This window comes from Musa acuminata, unplaced genomic scaffold (assembly GCF_036884655.1).
Source record: "Musa acuminata AAA Group cultivar baxijiao unplaced genomic scaffold, Cavendish_Baxijiao_AAA HiC_scaffold_909, whole genome shotgun sequence".
NCBI classification, from domain to species: domain Eukaryota; kingdom Viridiplantae; phylum Streptophyta; class Magnoliopsida; order Zingiberales; family Musaceae; genus Musa; species Musa acuminata.
In genome coordinates this window covers 20,001-38,425 of record NW_027021131.1, presented here as the reverse complement: position 1 = coordinate 38,425, position 18,425 = coordinate 20,001, and the positions used below count along the sequence as shown (strand labels likewise).

The following is an 18,425-nucleotide window of genomic DNA, read 5'->3' as shown; positions in this document are numbered from 1 at the left end:
CCCATATAAGATATATGCTATGAATAGTCCGGAAATAGCTATACTTACTGAAAAAATTGCATTTGTAAAAAATTCATACCAATCCACAGAATAACTCGAATTTGGATGGAAAAGGTTTGTGAGTGGAGTTAACCATTTGGATAATATATCCAAATCTATTACTCCTTGATCAAAATGAATTCCTATTGATCCAACAAACAAAGTAAATAATACCAATATAAGCAGAGGAAATAGCATAGTATTGTCCACTTCGCGAGGGTACATAGAAGTGTACTTTTTTTCGAAAGAAGTATTAAAGTATCGTATGCATTTTTTTAGATTATTATCAATTTTATACATATCCTTTGAAAAAAAGAAGACCCTATTATTCATTGTTGATAAAGGTAAATTTCTATTGACTGCTTTGGCTACCTCCTTTCCCCATAGAGATATTGAATAGGACGAACTATTTTTTGTGCTACTGTAATCTTGAAAATGAACGCGCAAATGTCCATCAAAGGTAAGTAAATACACCCGAAACATATAAAATGCAGTCAATCCTGCTGTGAAACAAGCTATTATTGCGAAAATTGGTGAATACAACCAACTATCATTAAGAATTTCATCTTTGGACCAAAACAAGCAAGAGGTGGAATACCGCAAATAGAAAGTGTACCCAATAAAAAGTAGTTCTTGTAATTGGAACATATCTTCTTAAACCACCCATAAGAGCCATATTCTGACTTTTTTCTGGCGAATATCCAACAATAGGTTCCATTGAATGAATAATGGATCCGGATCCCAAAAACAATAAAGCTTTAGAATAGGCATGGGTAATCAAATGGAATAAAGCAGCTCGATAAGAACCTATACCTAGAGCTAACATAATATAACCCAATTGAGACATTGTAGAATAGGCTAAACTTCTTTTTATATCTCTTTGAGCAAGAGCCAAAGTAGCTCCTAGTAGTACTGTTATTACACCTATTAAAGATATGAAATTCATTATGTAAGGTATAGCTATGAAAATAGGAAGAAGTCGAGCTACAAGAAAAATTCCTGCTGCTACCATAGTAGCAGCGTGTATAAGAGCCGAGATGGGAGTGGGTCCTTCCATGGCATCGGGTAACCATACGTGAAGGGGGAATTGTGCGGATTTAGCAACTGCACCAATGAATAATAAAGAGGCACACAAAGTAGCAAATAAAGAACTGACACCATTATTATGGATCAAGTTATTAGTTATTTCGAACAAATCCCGAAATTCGAAACTACCTGTTATCCAATAAAAACCTAAAATTCCTAATAATAAACCAAAATCCCCTACACGGTTAGTTACAAAAGCTTTTTGACAAGCACTTGCTGCAGTCGGTCGTGTGAACCAAAATCCTATTAATAAATAGGAACACATCCCCACCAGTTCCCAAAAAATATAAATTTGTATCAAATTGGAACTGGTAACTAATCCCAACATGGAAGCATTGAAAAAACTCATATAAGCAAAAAATCTCAGATATCCTTGATCATGAGACATATAATTGTCACTATAAATAAGAACCAAGATTCCAACAGTAGTAATTAGTATTGACATAATAGAACTAAGTGGGTCGATCAAATATCCGAACTCTAAGGAAAAATCATTATTGATGGTCCAAGACCATAGATATTGATAGATAGAACTTCCATGTATTTGTTGAATAGATAAATTGGCTGAAAACCCCATAACTATACTTAACAGTAAAACACTAGGAAAAGCCCATATACGACGAATATTTTTTGTTGCTGTCGGAATCAGTAGAAGTCCAAATCCTATTGACACAGTAACTGGAAGTGGAAGAAAAGGTATTATCCATGCATATTGATATGTATGTTCCATAAGAAAACAAAATGAAATCTTTAATAATTCTACTATTCTAGTCTAGTCTTAGTAGAATATTCTATTCTGGTAATTTATAGCCATATTATATAGTATAATAAGAAAAAAGAGTTATACCAAAAGGAGTACTTGATTCTAATTATGTTTTAATAAAATTATATGTTTTAATAGGTTTAAAATATATTTTCAAACAGGTTTTAAATATATTTTTTAATAGGTTTTAAATATATTTTTTAATAGGTTTTAAACATATTCGAAAATGCTTTTTTTAAAACTATTCTACCAGGGAATAAGTATAGATAATGACTAAAAGGAACAATCTATTTTGAACAAAACAATACATGTCTTTCACATACAACGATAAAAACTGGTAACCCTTTTTGAATGGCAGTTCCCAAAAAGCGTACTTCTATGTCAAAAAAACGTATTCGTAAAAATATTTGGAAAAAAAAAGGATTTTTAGCTGCAGTAAAGGCTTTTTCCTTAGCGAAATCGGTTTCCACCGGACGTTCAAAAAGTTTTTTTGTGCAACAAACAAATAATAAAGTCTTGGAATAATCGGAATTGACATACCCGAAGAACTTCGAATTTTTTAAGATGAACGATTCACATTAATTAATGTATTGAACTCCTCAATATCAATATGAGTTAGAACTAGCTGTTGTAGTATGTAGATGTGGTATGTAGAATAAAGGTATGTATATCGAATTCTGAATATTTTTTCTATCTACTTTTTTCACAATAGAAAAATATTTTTCTATTGTGAAAAGTAGAGTATGATTACGATAGAAATGAAAATTCTTTTGTTTCTTATATGCCTAACAAAAACCTAATTAGTTTGGTAAATCTTACCATTATGCATTATATATATAATGAAGAGACCATTATATATAATATGAAGAGTATTAATACTCTAATGATACTAAGGAATGATACTAAGGTGTCGAAATCGTTAGAAAATTTCAAATTCTTTTGATTTAGTGATGAAATTGTTATACATATGAAATCCTGGTTATTTAATCTTCTTCATTGAAAAAAAAAATATTTTTTTTTTCATTTTGTTTGAATCTATGAAATCAAATCGGATAAATAAAAAACGAATCAAAAATAGAAAATGAACAATTCTTAGTTCTATACCTCGACAGACAACAAAACTATTGAGTTCTAACTGTTTTGGAAGAACTTAGTTTCTAGTACGCGAAAGTTTATTATTAAAACTAAACTTACTAAAACTAAACTTACTTTATTATTAAAACTAAACTTACAATGATCCCAACTAAAGATTCTTTTTTTGAATAGAGATTCAAATAGGAATTTAAATGAATTTTGATTTATCGATTCTAATGTTTACTAAACTATATTGAATCCTTGATTCTCGACGATTCAACATGAATTGACTATTATTATTTCAAGTAAGCCGCCATGGTGAAATTGGTAGACACGCTGCTCTTAGGAAGCAGTGCTAGAGCATCTCGGTTCGAGTCCGAGTGGCGGCATCCTTGAAATCCTAGAAAATAAATCCTCTAAAAGAGACACAATGGATCCTATAATGTATTCAATTCTCGATTTAAATTCTCTAATGGGACCCCTTTTTATGATATTTACAACTTTAGAACATATATTAACTCATATCTCTTTTTCGATAATTTCAATTGTGATTACGATTCATTTAATGATCTTATTAGTCCGCGAAATCGTAGGATTGCGTGATTCATTGGAAAAAGGGATGATAGCCACTTTTTTCTCTATAACAGGATTATTAGTTTCTCGTTGGATTTCTTCAGGACATTTTCCGTTAAGTAATTTATACGAGTCATTAATCTTCCTTTCGTGCAGTTTCTCCATTATTCATATGATTTCCAAGATGGGGAACCATAAAAATGATTTAAGCACAATAACCGCACCAAGTACCATTTTTACACAAGGCTTTGCCACGTCGGGTTTTTTAACTGAAATGCATCAATCCGCAATATTAGTACCTGCTCTACAATCTCAGTGGTTAATGATGCACGTAAGTATGATGTTATTAAGCTATGCAGCTCTTTTATGCGGATCACTATTATCAGTCGCTCTTCTAGTCATTACATTTCGAAAAAACATCGATATTTTTTGTAAAGGTAATAATTTCTTAATTAAACCATTTTTCTTTGGTGAGATTCAATATTTGAATGAAAAAAGAAGTGTTTTAAAAACACTTCTTTTCTTTCATTTCGAAATTATTATAAATATCAATTGACTCAACGTTTGGATTATTGGAGTTATCGTGTCATTAGTTTAGGATTTACCTTTTTAACCATAGGCATTCTTTGTGGAGCAGTATGGGCTAATGAGGCATGGGGATCTTATTGGAATTGGGACCCCAAAGAAACTTGGGCTTTTATTACTTGGACCATATTCGCGATTTATTTACATACTAGAACTAGAATACATATTAGAAGTAGAACAAATCAAAGTTTGCAAAGTATGAATTCGGCACTTGTGGCTTCTATAGGATTTCTTATAATTTGGGTATGTTATTTTGGAATCAATCTATTAGGAATAGGTCTACATAGTTATGGTTCATTCACATTAACATCTACTTGAATAAACTACACAGATAAATAATTGAATAAACTACATAAAGAATACATAAGAACATCATCCCATATATATATAAAAAGCTTCTTGTTTGTGCGAGTTTTTGAGAACCGTTTGAATCATTCCTTATTCAAAACGGTTCTCAAAAACTCAAAATGCATCTCATTACAATTCTAATTCACTTTATTCTTTTGCATTGTACAGCGAACGATTTTAAAAATCTTAAAATCAAAGACAAAAATTATATTTCCGTATTATTAATGAAAGACTATCGATGAAAGTAATTAGATAGGATAGCTTGCACCCTGTCAACTGATAGCGAGAGAACGAAATCCGGATAAATACCAATACCTATTACGGGTAGAAAGATACAGATTGAAACAAATAGTTCTCGTGGTCCAGAATCCGCAAAATTAGAGTTTGGAACATTGAATAGCTTGTATCCATAGAACATCTGACGTAACATAGATAATAAATAAATAGGAGTTAATATCATTCCAATTGCCATTACAAAAGTAATTAGCATTTTTGGCATTAAAAGGTATTTTGGACTAGTAATTATTCCAAAAAATACTAATAATTCCGCAACAAAACCACTCATTCCTGGCAATGCAAGAGAAGCCATCGAAAAACTACTGAACATGGTAAATAGTTTTGGCATTGGGATCGATACCCCCCCCATTTCGTCGAGATAAACAAGACGTATTCTATCACAACTCGTTCCTGCCAAGAAAAAAAGCGCAGCACCAATAAATCCATGAGAGAGTATTTGTAAAATGGCACCGTTGAGTCCCATTCCGGTTATAGAACCAATTCCTATAATTGTGAAACCCATGTGAGATACAGAGGAATAGGCTATTCTTTTTTTTAAATTCCGTTGACCGAGAGAGGTTGAAGCTGCATAGATTATTTGAATCGTTCCCACTATTACCAACCAGGGAGAAAATATAGAATGAGCGTGGGGTAATAATTCCATATTGATCCGAATAAGTCCATATGCGCCCATTTTTAATAAGATTCCAGCTAGAAGCATACATGTACTGTAATGTGCTTCTCCATGGGTATCTGGTAACCACGTATGTAGGGGTATAATCGGCGATTTGACAGCATAAGCAATAAGGAATCCAAAATATAATATTATTTCCAATGCCACAGGATATGATTGATTAGTTAATTTGAAAAATCTAATGTGGGTTCATTAGGGCCATATAAACCCATACCTAGAACTCCTATTAAGAGAAAAATGGAGCCCCCCGCAGTGTACAAAATAAACTTTGTGGCCGAGTAGAGACGTTTCTTTCCCCCCCACATGGATAAAAGTAAATAAACAGGAATTAATTCTAACTCCCACAGCATGAAAAAAAGTAAAAGGTCTCTAGAAGAAAATAATCCTATTTGACCGCTGTACATTGCTAACATGAGAAAATAGAACAATCGCGAATTTCGAGTAACTGGCCAAGCCGCTAAGGTAGCTAAAGTGGTGATAAATCCTGTCAGTAAAATAGGTCCTATGGAAAGCCCATCGATTCCCAGTCTCCAGTGAAAATCAAAAACATCTATCCATTTTAAATCTTCCTCCAATTGGGTTAATGGATCGTCCAATTGGAAATGATAACAGAAAACATAGGTTGTTAGAAGGAGTTCCAACGAGCATATACATATAGCATACCACCTAAACATCTTATTTCCTTTATGAGGAAGAAAGAAAATGGAAGAACCGACGGATATCGGCAAAACAACAAGTATTGTTAACCAAGGAAAATAACTCGTGATAAAGACAAGATACGTTTGACCAGAAAAACCCGTGCTCGGAATAGAATAATATATTTTCTCGAGTACGGGCTTTTGTCGGTAAAGAGGAATCAATTGATTCAAGTGGATTTTTTTGTAACGTATCAATAACCTAGACCCATGCTGCGAGTTGTTTCATATGATAAATAAACACGGACACTCAAAAAATCCGTGGGGCAGGCGGATTCACATCTCTTACAACCCACACAGTCCTCGGTTCTTGGTGCGGAAGCAATTTGCTTAGCTTTACATCCGTCCCAAGGTATCATTTCCAATACGTCTGTGGGGCAGGCTCGTACACATTGAGTACACCCTATACATGTATCATAAATTTTTACTGAATGTGACATTGGATCTATAAATTCCAGATTTTAACATCAAAAATTTTCAATCTGGTAGAAAATTAGTATTTATATTATAGACACCAGACGAAGCAGTGGTTTATTAAAATTTTAAGAATCAATATATTTCTAAATCTGTTCATGAGAAAAAGCCAAGAGACTTTGATTTCCGTTTCAAAAATCATGATCATACGAGTCACATGTGTAAATAAAAATTGGCCGACAAAACAAATTGATCAATCATTCAAATCAATATTTCAATATTCATATTTTCAATATGAAATATGAATATATAAAAATAAAACTAAATTAGTAATTTAATTTATTTTCGTAATATGATTAACATATTATTATTTAATAATATTATTTTTATTATTTTATTATAATATTTATAATATTATGCAGTATATTATTATATAATACATTTATATTATTATATAATACATTAAAAATACATTAAAAACATTAAAATTTAAATACATTAAAATTAAATAAAATAAACAAATAAAAAACGAAATAAAAAAATTATAATACCAATTAAATTAAGAATATAATTATTTTTCATTAATGGAATATGAAAGTGAAAGAATAGAAATAGAAAAATATTCCAATTTCATTTATATTTTCTTATGCTTTATCATGTTGTGTGGTGTCTTGATTTATATGATCATTATAACTGATTATTCAATATATGATCATGATAATTATCACTAATTATTCAACAAATTCGATTGATTGATACGAGTTGATTTTCTGTTTCGATGAATCGACGAAACAATAGCTAGACCAATAGCTGCTTCAGCAGCTGCAACAGCTATAATAAAGATTGAGAAAATGTTTCCTTTTAATTGGCGACTATCAAATATATCAGAAAATGTTACAAGATTAATATTAACCGAATTTAGTATAAGCTCAAGACACATAAGTGCTCTAACCATGTTTCGACTTGTGATCAATCCATAGAGACCGATAGAAAATAAATAAACACTCAAAAAAAGTACATGCTCGAACATCATTGACTAACTCCTTATCAATCTCGATTCATTTCAATATGAACAATTGAAGCGATTCGATTTTTTATTTATTTAGAACTTCTAAAATTCTAAAAACTTTTTAATTCTTTTAAAATTCTAAGTATTTATTATTGGCGAGCCATAGTAATTGCACCTATCAAGGAAACTAAAAGAATTATAGAAATTAGTTCAAAGGGAAGATAAAAATCTGTCGATAAATGAATCCCAATTTGTTGAACGTTACTTATTAGGTCCTGTTCTATAATCTGGTTTGATCTTGTAGTCCAAATAATTCCGTACCATGACGTATCTGGTATAGTAGTAATTAGTGAAAAAAGAATACTTGTACAAACCAGTGAAGTGACTCCATCTCCAATGGTCCAAAAATACGAATCATTGGAATATTCTGAACCATTCATGAACATTACCGCAAATATGATTAAGACATTTACGGCTCCCACATAAATAAGTAGCTGTGCGGCAGCTACAAAAAAAGAGTTCGATGGAATGTAGAATAAGGATATACAAACAAGAACCAATCCCAATGAAAAAGCAGAATAAATAGGATTGGTAAGTAATACTACCCCCAGACCCCCTAATATAAGAACTGACCCCAGAAATGCTACAAGAATATCATGTATTGGTCCAGGTAAATCCATTATGTATAATATGTAAAAAAAAAAATATATAAGTCAAATCATGACCTTACTAAATGGTCCAGGAAAGGAAAAGGGTTACCCCATTTTTATTGTATATGATATGTTCCTAATTGAATTAAATCTTAATATGGATTAATTTAATATTAATTTTATATATAGATATAATTATTTTATTGGGCCAATCCTACTTACTTTTTATCCAAAAGAAAAAGAATAAAAAAAGTAGTTGAAATTGTATATTTCGAAATTCCCGTGATAAAAATATTATAAGTTTAAATCAAAGAGTGATTCTCACCAATCTATAGTTACTAATTAAATCTATAGTTACTAATTATTATTTGTAGTTACTGACCAACCAAAATAAAAAAGTTTTGATCTTTTATATCAAAACAAAATCTTAGTAATCGGTAATCGTTCTTGAATCAAAGGGTTTATCTTTATCTATTTTGATTTGAGTCGAATTCATAACTGTTTGAATTGTGTAATCTTCAATTACTGACATTGGTAACCGACTCAAAGCAATTTGATTATAATTCAATTCGTGACGATCATAAGTAGAAAGCTCATATTCTTCAGTCATTGATAAACAGTTTGTTGGACAATACTCGACACAGTTACCACAAAATATACAGACCCCGAAATCAATACTATAATTAAGCAATTGTTTCTTTTTCATATCTCTTTCCAATCTCCAATCAACAACAGGTAGATCTATTGGGCATACACGAACACATACTTCGCAAGCAATACATTTATCAAATTCAAAGTGAATTCGACCACGAAAACGTTCTGACGTAATTGATTTCTCATAAGGATATTGAATAGTTACAGGTAAACGGTTTGTGTGGGATAAGGTAATTATGAAACTTTGACCAATATACCTTGCAGCTCGTATTGTTTGTTGACCATAATTCATGAACCCAGTTACCATGGGAAACATATTGTAGATATCCATAAATAAATTGATGTTTCTTTCTCTTGTTTGAAAGAGGTTATGAATCTAGAATATCGTTATCGTATTCTGTTATTTTATAGTGAAACAAGTTGGGAAGAAGTTGTCAATAATAGATTACCCAAAGAAATAGGTAAAAGAAATTTCCATCCAAGATTTAATAGCTGGTCCATTCTCATCCTAGGTAAAGTCCATCTTGTTGTGATAGAAATGAACAGAAACAAATAAGCTTTAACTAATGTAATAAAGATACCAATTGTCATTCCAAAGACTCCAGCTATTTTTTTTATTCCGAAAAGCTCAGGAATGGATATGTACGGAATAGATAAATTCCACCCACCTAAGTAAAGAACCGTTACGAATAACGAAGAAGCTAATAGATTTAGGTAAGAAGCAAGATAAAATAAACCAAATCTGATACCAGAATATTCGGTTTGATAACCTGCTACTAATTCCTCCTCTGCTTCTGGTAAATCAAAGGGCAATCTCTCACATTCAGCTAGAGAAGAAATTATGAAAACTATAAATCCTATGGGCTGACGCCATAGATTCCACCCCCAAAAGCCATATTTGGACTGTGCTTCAACTATATCAACTGTACTTGAACTGTTAGATAATTATAGTCGATAATAACATTACTGTTTCCATCGCTATTCCAAAACCGTACATGAGACCTCAGCTTCATACGGCTCCTCTATGGCCACAAATAAATGTAAGGACTAGTTCGATATTATCACCCCTTTTCTTTTGGGATAACTAGAATAAAGATATCAGAGAGTCCGAAATTAAACCAATGGAATTCCGTTTGCTAGAATAAGAAAAAGTGCTTCGGAATTAATCTCATCCCTTATGATAATAAAAATGTATTTTTCTTTGTTCGGTAATAACTCAGCCCTTCAATAAAATACTCGTTATATCAATAAATCTAAAGAATTTAAAGAATTAGGAATTAGTCCATTAATTGTGATAGGAATTCCACCCATATGGATGGGAAAAAAGAATAAATAAATATCTTTTTTTTATTAATTCGATTATTACATTCCATTTCTTTTGTTCCTGTTCTTCTATCTCAGAAGAGGGTACTTTGAAAAAAAAAGAATAAGGGATTAATTCGTTCTGGATAGTCATTTCTTTAATCAGTGAATAGGAGCATACTCTAGATCGGAATCGTAGGGAAGTACTGCTTGATCATTTCTACCAACTTAAAGTCCCTATTTTTATTCGTTTTATAAATTGTAGAAATATCTCTTTTTTTGATACCTTACATTATCTCTATTACTAATCCTTTGTGCACTTTGGTGTTCCTAACCGTCCACTGATTTTTGATTGATCTACGGCATGGTAATAAATACAAGACAGTAATGAAAACTCCATACAGTTGATCTTTTACACCCGCTCCAAGATATGATGACTAATGAAAGAATCTTAATCTTGGGGTAAACAGTTTACACTGCTTATGTTTACTTCAACTTTATTCTTGTACATATGAAATGAGATTTTATCTTCTTACTGCAAACTTCTAAGTTGTTTTGTTTCACTCATATAACTATCTGGTTTAACTCATTGACCCGAATGATGAATAAAAAATAAAATACCTATTCAATACATTACATTCAACTTCTTTCCTTTACTTCTAGGAAAGAAGTATAAAGTTCATGTTCAACGAATCACACGTAGAGATATTGATAACACACATAGAGTTAATGGTATTTCATAACTAATAGATTGAGCAGCAGCTCGTAGACCACCTGAAAAGGAATATTTATTATTCGATCCGTATCCTGACATAAGAAGCCCAATAGGAGCAATACTTGAAATGGCGACCCATAAAAAAACACCTATACTGAGATCGGCTAAAATGAGGCGATACCCAAAAGGAATTACTAAATAACTTAGTAGAATTGATATGACCACTATAGACGGTCCAATACTAAACAAACGAACATCTCCTCTAGATGGGAGAAGGTCTTCTTTAAAAAGTAGTTTAGTTCCATCTGCTAGAGCTTGAAGAATTCCCAAGGGGCCGGCATATTCAGGCCCAATACGTTGTTGTATCGCTGCAGATATTTCTCTTTCTAACCACACAATTACTAGTACCCCTATTGTAATTCCCAATATAAGGGTCAAAATGGGTACAAAGATCCATATGAGTCCATATACTTCTTTTAAGGATTCCGATATAGAAAAAGAATTGATAGTTTGTACTTCTGTCGTATCAATTATCATTTCAACGATCAACCTCTCCCATAATGATATCTATACTACCTAGTATCGTCATGATATCAGCCAATTTCATTCTTTTAACTAGCTGAGGAAGAATTTGCAAATTTATGAAGCCGGGTGGACGAATTTTCCATCTCCAAGGGAAAACACTATTATCTCCTATCAAATAAATTCCTAATTCCCCTTTTGGGGCTTCTACTCTCACGTAAAGTTCTTGTTTCGACAATTCAAAATTGGGTGAAGGTTTTTTACTAATAAATCTATATTCAAAATCATTCCATTCGGAATTTTTTGCTCTATCAAAGCGTCGGACTTCTAAATTCTCATAGGGTCCTCCAGGAATTCCTTCTAGAGCCTGTTGAATTATTTTTATAGATTCCCTCATTTCACCGATTCGTACTAAATAACGAGCTAACGAATCTCCTTCTTTTTGCCATTGGACTTCCCAATCGAATTCATTGTAACACTCATAATTATCAATTTTACGAAGATCCCATTGTGTTCCAGAAGCTCGTAACATCGGTCCTGATAAACCCCAATTTATTGCTTCCTCTCCACCAATAATGCCCACTCCTTCGACTCGCTCCAAAAAAATGGGATTTCGCGTAATGAGTTTTTGATATTCAACAATTCCTGTTAAAAAATAATCGCAAAAATCCAAACATTTATCTATCCAGCCATAAGGTAGATCGGCAGCTACTCCTCCGATGCGGAAATAATTATGCATCATTCGCATACCTGTGGCGGCTTCGAATAAATCATATATCAATTCTCTCTCTCTGAAAATATAGAAAAAGGGAGTCTGCGCGCCGATATCCGCCATAAAAGGCCCAAGCCATAACAAATGAGAAGCTATACGGCTCAGCTCCAGCATAATTACTCTGATATAGCTAGCCCTTTTAGGTACTTGAACATTTTCCAGTTGTTCTGGTGCATTTACCGTTATTGCCTCTGTGAACATAGTAGCTAAATAATCCCAACGTGTTACATAAGGCAGATATTGTATAATTGTTCGGTTTTCCGCTATTTTTTCCATCCCTCTGTGTAAATAGCCCAATATGGGTTCACAGTCAATAACATCTTCACCATCGAGAGTAACGATCAGTCGAAGAACACCATGCATTGATGGGTGGTGAGGACCCATATTAACTATCATGAAATCTTTTTTTGTAGCCGGTACAGTCATATCTTTTCTTCCTTAATTCATTATTTCATGAATTCCTCAAAAAAGTAGGAGGTTCATCAAAATAAAAAATCTAATAACTACTATACTAATTCAAACGATTTAATTAACGATTTTTTGGCTCCCGAATATCCAACTGGTCAATTAATTTCTTATAACGCGCTCTATTTTTCTTTGACAAATAAGCCAGCAGACGTTGACGTTTTCTCAGAATTTTTTGTAGACCTCTTTGTGATAAAAAATCTCTTTTGTGCAATTCCAAATGTGAAGTAAGTCTTCGTATCTTATTGGTGAAACTTAATACTTGAAATTCAACAGAACCCCTGTTTTCTTCTTTTTCTTCTTGTGGAAGAAGTGAAATGAATGAATTTTTGACCATAAAACTTTTTTTATCTTTTTCTTTTCTTTCTTTTCCATGCCATGGATTTTACCGATCAGGAAAAATAAAATAATAATTATTATATTATGTCAATTTTTTTTAATCTAGTACACGCAAAAATTTAGATTTATCCGTTTCTATCTAAATCAAATTTTCCATTTGATTTAGATAGAAAAGAAAAGGATAATATATTTCTGCATTTACGAAAGAGAATGATTTCTTTGCACCTAAAAAGATTCTGTAGATTTCTTTCTAGATTCAATTGAATTGATACACAAGTAAATACGTATCATGTACCAGAACGTAACACACCATATGCGTACATCTTTCGGTTTTTATTTACTGAAAACGGCATGTGATATATAGGAAATATACTATTAAATAATTCTGAATCGTGGATACATACGTATCCTTGACATACTGAAACGACTACCATTATTGGTATCAAACCAATAGCGATTCATACAAGCTAAATCTTCTAATCGGTAATTGGGCCAAAGAAACAATTTGCATTTAATTAATTTATTTAAATCCGTATTAAGACGTTTGTCCTCATTCAAAAATTGTTCAGAGTTTCTTATGTTGTTTTCGTTGCAAAATACTGGATTTCTATTCACAATATCCCGATTATGAGAGTTGAAACAAATTAGAATTCTCAATTCTCTACGACGTCTAGGAGATAGAATATTTTCAGGAACAAAGAAATTATAATGATCTTGATCCCCATTCACAAATATATTGCCATGTCGTCCAGTGGATTTTTTCAAATTATTCTTATCAACATATCTTTTCTTTATGTATTTTCTATTAATTTGGTGTTTACTCTTATCGATCAATGAAATACTTATGGTTTGATATATAATGAATTTTCCATCCCTTCTTAAAGATAGACGAATTGGTTCGATAATTAATATTCCCCTTTTTATTAATTCTGTAAGAGCTAGATCTTTCTGAATCAGCATTACATCCAGATGCATCTCTCCTCTTTGAATCGAGGATATAGCAATTTCCCTTGGATTTATCAATCTAAGTAGGAGACAATATATCCTAACATTATTAATAATTTTTTGATTCAAGGGGTCATCCCATCTTAATTGAAAAATAAAATATTTTTTCAGGAACAAATCTAGTTCTCCTTCCTTATTTTTCTTGGATTGTTTTTTTTTTTTTTTACCTTTTTTAATGTTTGATCTCGTGCAATCCTCTTCAAGATATTCCTTTTGGTTTTGTTTTTGTGGATCTGATACAAGATTTGATTGACCCTCTTTTTCTTGGTTGGAATTTTGAAATTCTATTTTAACGGAATCTTTGATGTTTTGATTTTGACTAATATTTTTTTTATTTTGATTTTGACTAATATTTTTTTTATTTTGATTTTGACTAATATTTTTTTTATTTTGATTTTGACTAATATTTTTTTTATTTTGATTTTGACTAATATTTTTTTTATTTTGATTTTGACTAATATTTTTTTTATTTTGATTTTGACTAATATTTTTTTTATTTTGATTTTGACTAATATTTTTTTCATTTTGATTTTGACTAATATTTTTTTCATTTTGATTTTGACTAATATCATTTTCATAATAAATATTAGAAAGAAGTAATTTGATTGGTATGATCCACGGTTTAATCTTATATGCATCAAAAGGTAACACAAATTCTGGGAAGAACCAAGGTTCTAGATTTGATATGGTAGAATAATTTCGATTCATTCCCATCCAATCAAAAATTTTTTTTTGATGAGTCTTAGTCTTAGTATTTTTATTAGTATTTTTATAAATTTCGGTACCGATATACATATCGGTCCAGTCCTCAATATCACTATTGTTCTCAATATCACTATTGTTCTCAATATCACTATTGTTCTCAATATCACTATTGTTTCTAAGGCAAAAATGAAGAATTCTATAATCCAAATATTTTCTATCCAGATTTTTATGGGTATCAATAAAATATCCTTTTTTTAGGTAATCATCAATAGTCATATTTAGCAATACATAAAACGATTCGGGTTTCAGTGTGTATGAGTCCTTACTATCCCCATAATTTATATATTCATGTGATAAAAGATCATATCTGTAGTGTTTTTTAAATTTTTCTTTTTGACTCATCGATAAATCCACTGCACAAAAATTTTCATTCATGTAATGAATTAATCGGTCTTTTTCTTTTTTATATGAATACAATTTCATTGATTCTTTATTTTGAATAGTACAACGTTGATTGACTCTATTTCGCCATTTTTTCGGTACTAATCGAGACCATTTGCTCCGAGAAAAATTATATTGATAATGACCCTTTAACCAGTTTTTCCATTTATTCATTCCAGACTTATTAATTTTCTTATGCCTTGATTTGGAATCAAACCTTGATTTGGAATCAAATATTCCTCGTGTCATACAATAATACTTTATCTTGTCTTTAATAAAAGGATAGGTCCCGTGATCGTGATATTGAAGTACAGATCTCAGGTGATGGTTGTTAAATAATTGGGTTTGTGACAATTTGTAAAATACATATGCTTGGGACAAGGAAGATAAGTCGTGATAAGTGTTTAAATCATTTCTAATATTAGGATTAGAAAAGGACTTTTTTATAGTCGAAATAAAGTTCATTGTATCTTGATCTGTTTCATCAATTCCTTCTTGATTTCTTTCATCGTTGTAAATGGATTCATTGATAATTGTTTTTTTTAAAAGTTGTGCATTAACCTTAGAAATGGTAACCATACATTGCAAGATATCTATGTATATTTTTTCAATGAAAGATTTCATAAAATAATGTGATTTGCGTATTAATCGGGTATTTTTTCTTTGAAGTATCTGCCAAATATGTTTTTGTAATTCCGGTCTTTTATCATGATAGGCTAGAACTATTTTCTTCTTGTCTTTTGTGATTCCTTCTATTTGATTCCTTATTGTGATTGTCTTATCAGCAAGATCTTTCATTTTTTTTTCTATGAGTAAATAATTTGTCCAATTCATAGATCGAATTTGAATGGTCGATTCGTGAATAATCTGATTATTTTTTTTTGAATCTTTTGCATTTTCATTTGGTTCATGTACTTTTCCCTTCCTCAATTCAAATAAAGAAATTTGGTTCACTTTTTCAAGTTTCTTCATTATTCGTTTTAGAACTAGAACTGTTCGTTTTAGAACTAGAACTATTCGTTTTAGAACTAGAACTATTCGTTTTAGAACTCGTTTTAGAACTCGTTTTAGAACTAGAACTATTTTGATGACCCATCTTTTTTTTTCTTTTGAAACTTTTAGAGAGTTCTTTTTTACTTTTCTAATTTTTTTTTTGAGTTCCTTATATATGGGTTCAAAAAAAGAAGGTTGCTTTCGGGGAGAACCAAAAGGGAGTTCCGTTTCCATTCCCCAAACTGTTAAAAAACAAAAATTTTCTTTTTTTCCTTTTTTTTTCATTGGATCTCCATGATGAGATCGTATTTTAGATCTTCGCCAAGGTTTTAAACGAAAAGGAAATAAAATCTTTATCTGAATACCATCTGTTAACCAATCTTGGGGAAATTCTGTTTCTGATAATGGAACACCATTATAGGTGCATTTAACATGTATTTCTCTATTCCATTCCTTCAAATCCTCATACCACTCGGGGAATTGGAATAATAACATACGTCCAATATTTTTAGCTATTATCAATGAAGGCAATACAATGTTTTTTCTAAAAAAAGATTGGGTTATCAGCATCAAACCTCTTATTGCTTGAGCAAATATAATGCTATCCCAAATTTCTGATATTGTTATCCGTTCATCTTCCTCTTTTTTTTTTTTCTCCTCGTCTTTTTTTTTCCCAGTGTTTGTCTCTTCCTCTTCCTCCTCAAAGTCGGAAGTTTCGGATTCTGGGTTTCCCCCCACGGAATTCCTAAAAATAAGATTAATTATTCGATATCTATATCTATCAAAAAAAGAAAAAAAAAAGACTTTGTCTATTCGATCCAAAAAAAGCGGGGAATGAACATTTGTTTGAAATATTTCCCAAATAACTGTTTTACGTCTTTGAGCACGCATGGATCCTTGGATTATACCCCGATTAAAATCTGGTTGTTGCGAATAACGTATCAAAGCCACCTCTTCTGCTTCTGCTTCTGCTTCTGCTTCTGCTTCTGCTTGATCAATATTATCAGTATCGGTATCCAGATTTTTATCAGTATAGATCACCACCCGTTTCGCTTTTCTTGAACAAATTTCATAATCTTCCTTCTGTTCTTCTCCATTTTCTTGATCCAGTCCTTCTAATTCATCGGTCAATTTGTATGACCATCGAGGAACCTTTTTACTGATTTCTTCTATTCCAATGGATTTTTTTTCTTCTATTCCAATGGATTTTTTTTCTTCTATTCCAATGGATTTTTTTTCAGTTGTTGTTTGATCATTTGGATTGGTTGTAATTATGTCGAATACAAATCTCAAGGATTTTGCTTTACTTTCTGAATTAATTCTTCTTTCTTCTTCCAATAAAAATAAAGAAGATTCATCGATTGACGTTAAGAAATTAACAATATAATTAAATGATGATTTCTCATCAAGCGGATTCTTTTCATGTTCAAATTCTCGAGAATTTTTAGAAATAGGAAAGAGCCCATGAATCTTATTTATCCAAAACGTTTCTATGGAATCTACATCTTCTTCTTCTGTAGAAGTAATTAAATCATTTGTAGAAGTAATTAAATCATTTGTAGAAGTAATTAAATCATTCATGATTGTATGTGAATAGAATTTTTTTATTGTTCTTATTGTTCCACGATACGGTCCGCTCAAAAAAGGATCATACGCTTTTGGCAAGTATTCTTGCTCATTCTCATCGTTGCATAATCTGGTCCTTTTTTCAAGTATATCTAGAGCAAGAGATATCCTTTCTTCTTCTTCTTCTTCTTCTTCTTCTTCTAGAGTTTTTATTCGACTTATCAATTCATTGCTCAAGTTGTATTTTTTTTGCTCATTGGTAGAAACCCAATAATCATATAGGTCTTCATGGGAAAATTTTTCTGTCATGTACAAAGACATTTTGCGTTCTATCATTTCCGAAAAAGTTGATAAACTAGGCGGATATGTAAAAGATATTATTTGTTTTCCATCACTTGAACACGTATAAAAAAAATATTGTGACATTTCATTTTGTACACTATTTTCAAATCGATTATTTTTTATATATCGCAATGGACGATTCCACCGCTTATAATCGAAAAGAAAAGTTACAATAGGTTTTTCAAAGTCAAAGCAGAAAAAAGTCTTTTCATTTTTCTCTTCTTCAAGTCTTCCCAATTCCCAATTATCTTGATAGGTATCAAGATAAGAATCTTCGTAAACTGGGCTATCTTTATCGCATGTGTCTTTAAAGTGAAAGTGGAATTCATGCTTTGTTTTTTCCTTTCCATTCACTCGGATCTCTTCCGTTTCATCTATTTTGTCCGGATCCTCCTTTT

General features: G+C 31.3%; 1 long non-coding RNA gene across 1 annotated transcript; it reads left to right on the top strand.

Annotated features, from left to right (window-relative positions):
- Nucleotides 1–686: 686 nt before the first annotated feature.
- On the top strand, nt 687–2,605 carry LOC135664923 (uncharacterized). Its single transcript, XR_010509041.1, has 2 exons — nt 687–2,049; nt 2,096–2,605. It is a non-coding gene; the product is annotated as an uncharacterized LOC135664923 (long non-coding RNA).
- The last annotated feature ends 15,820 nt before the right edge of the window (nt 2,606–18,425 follow it).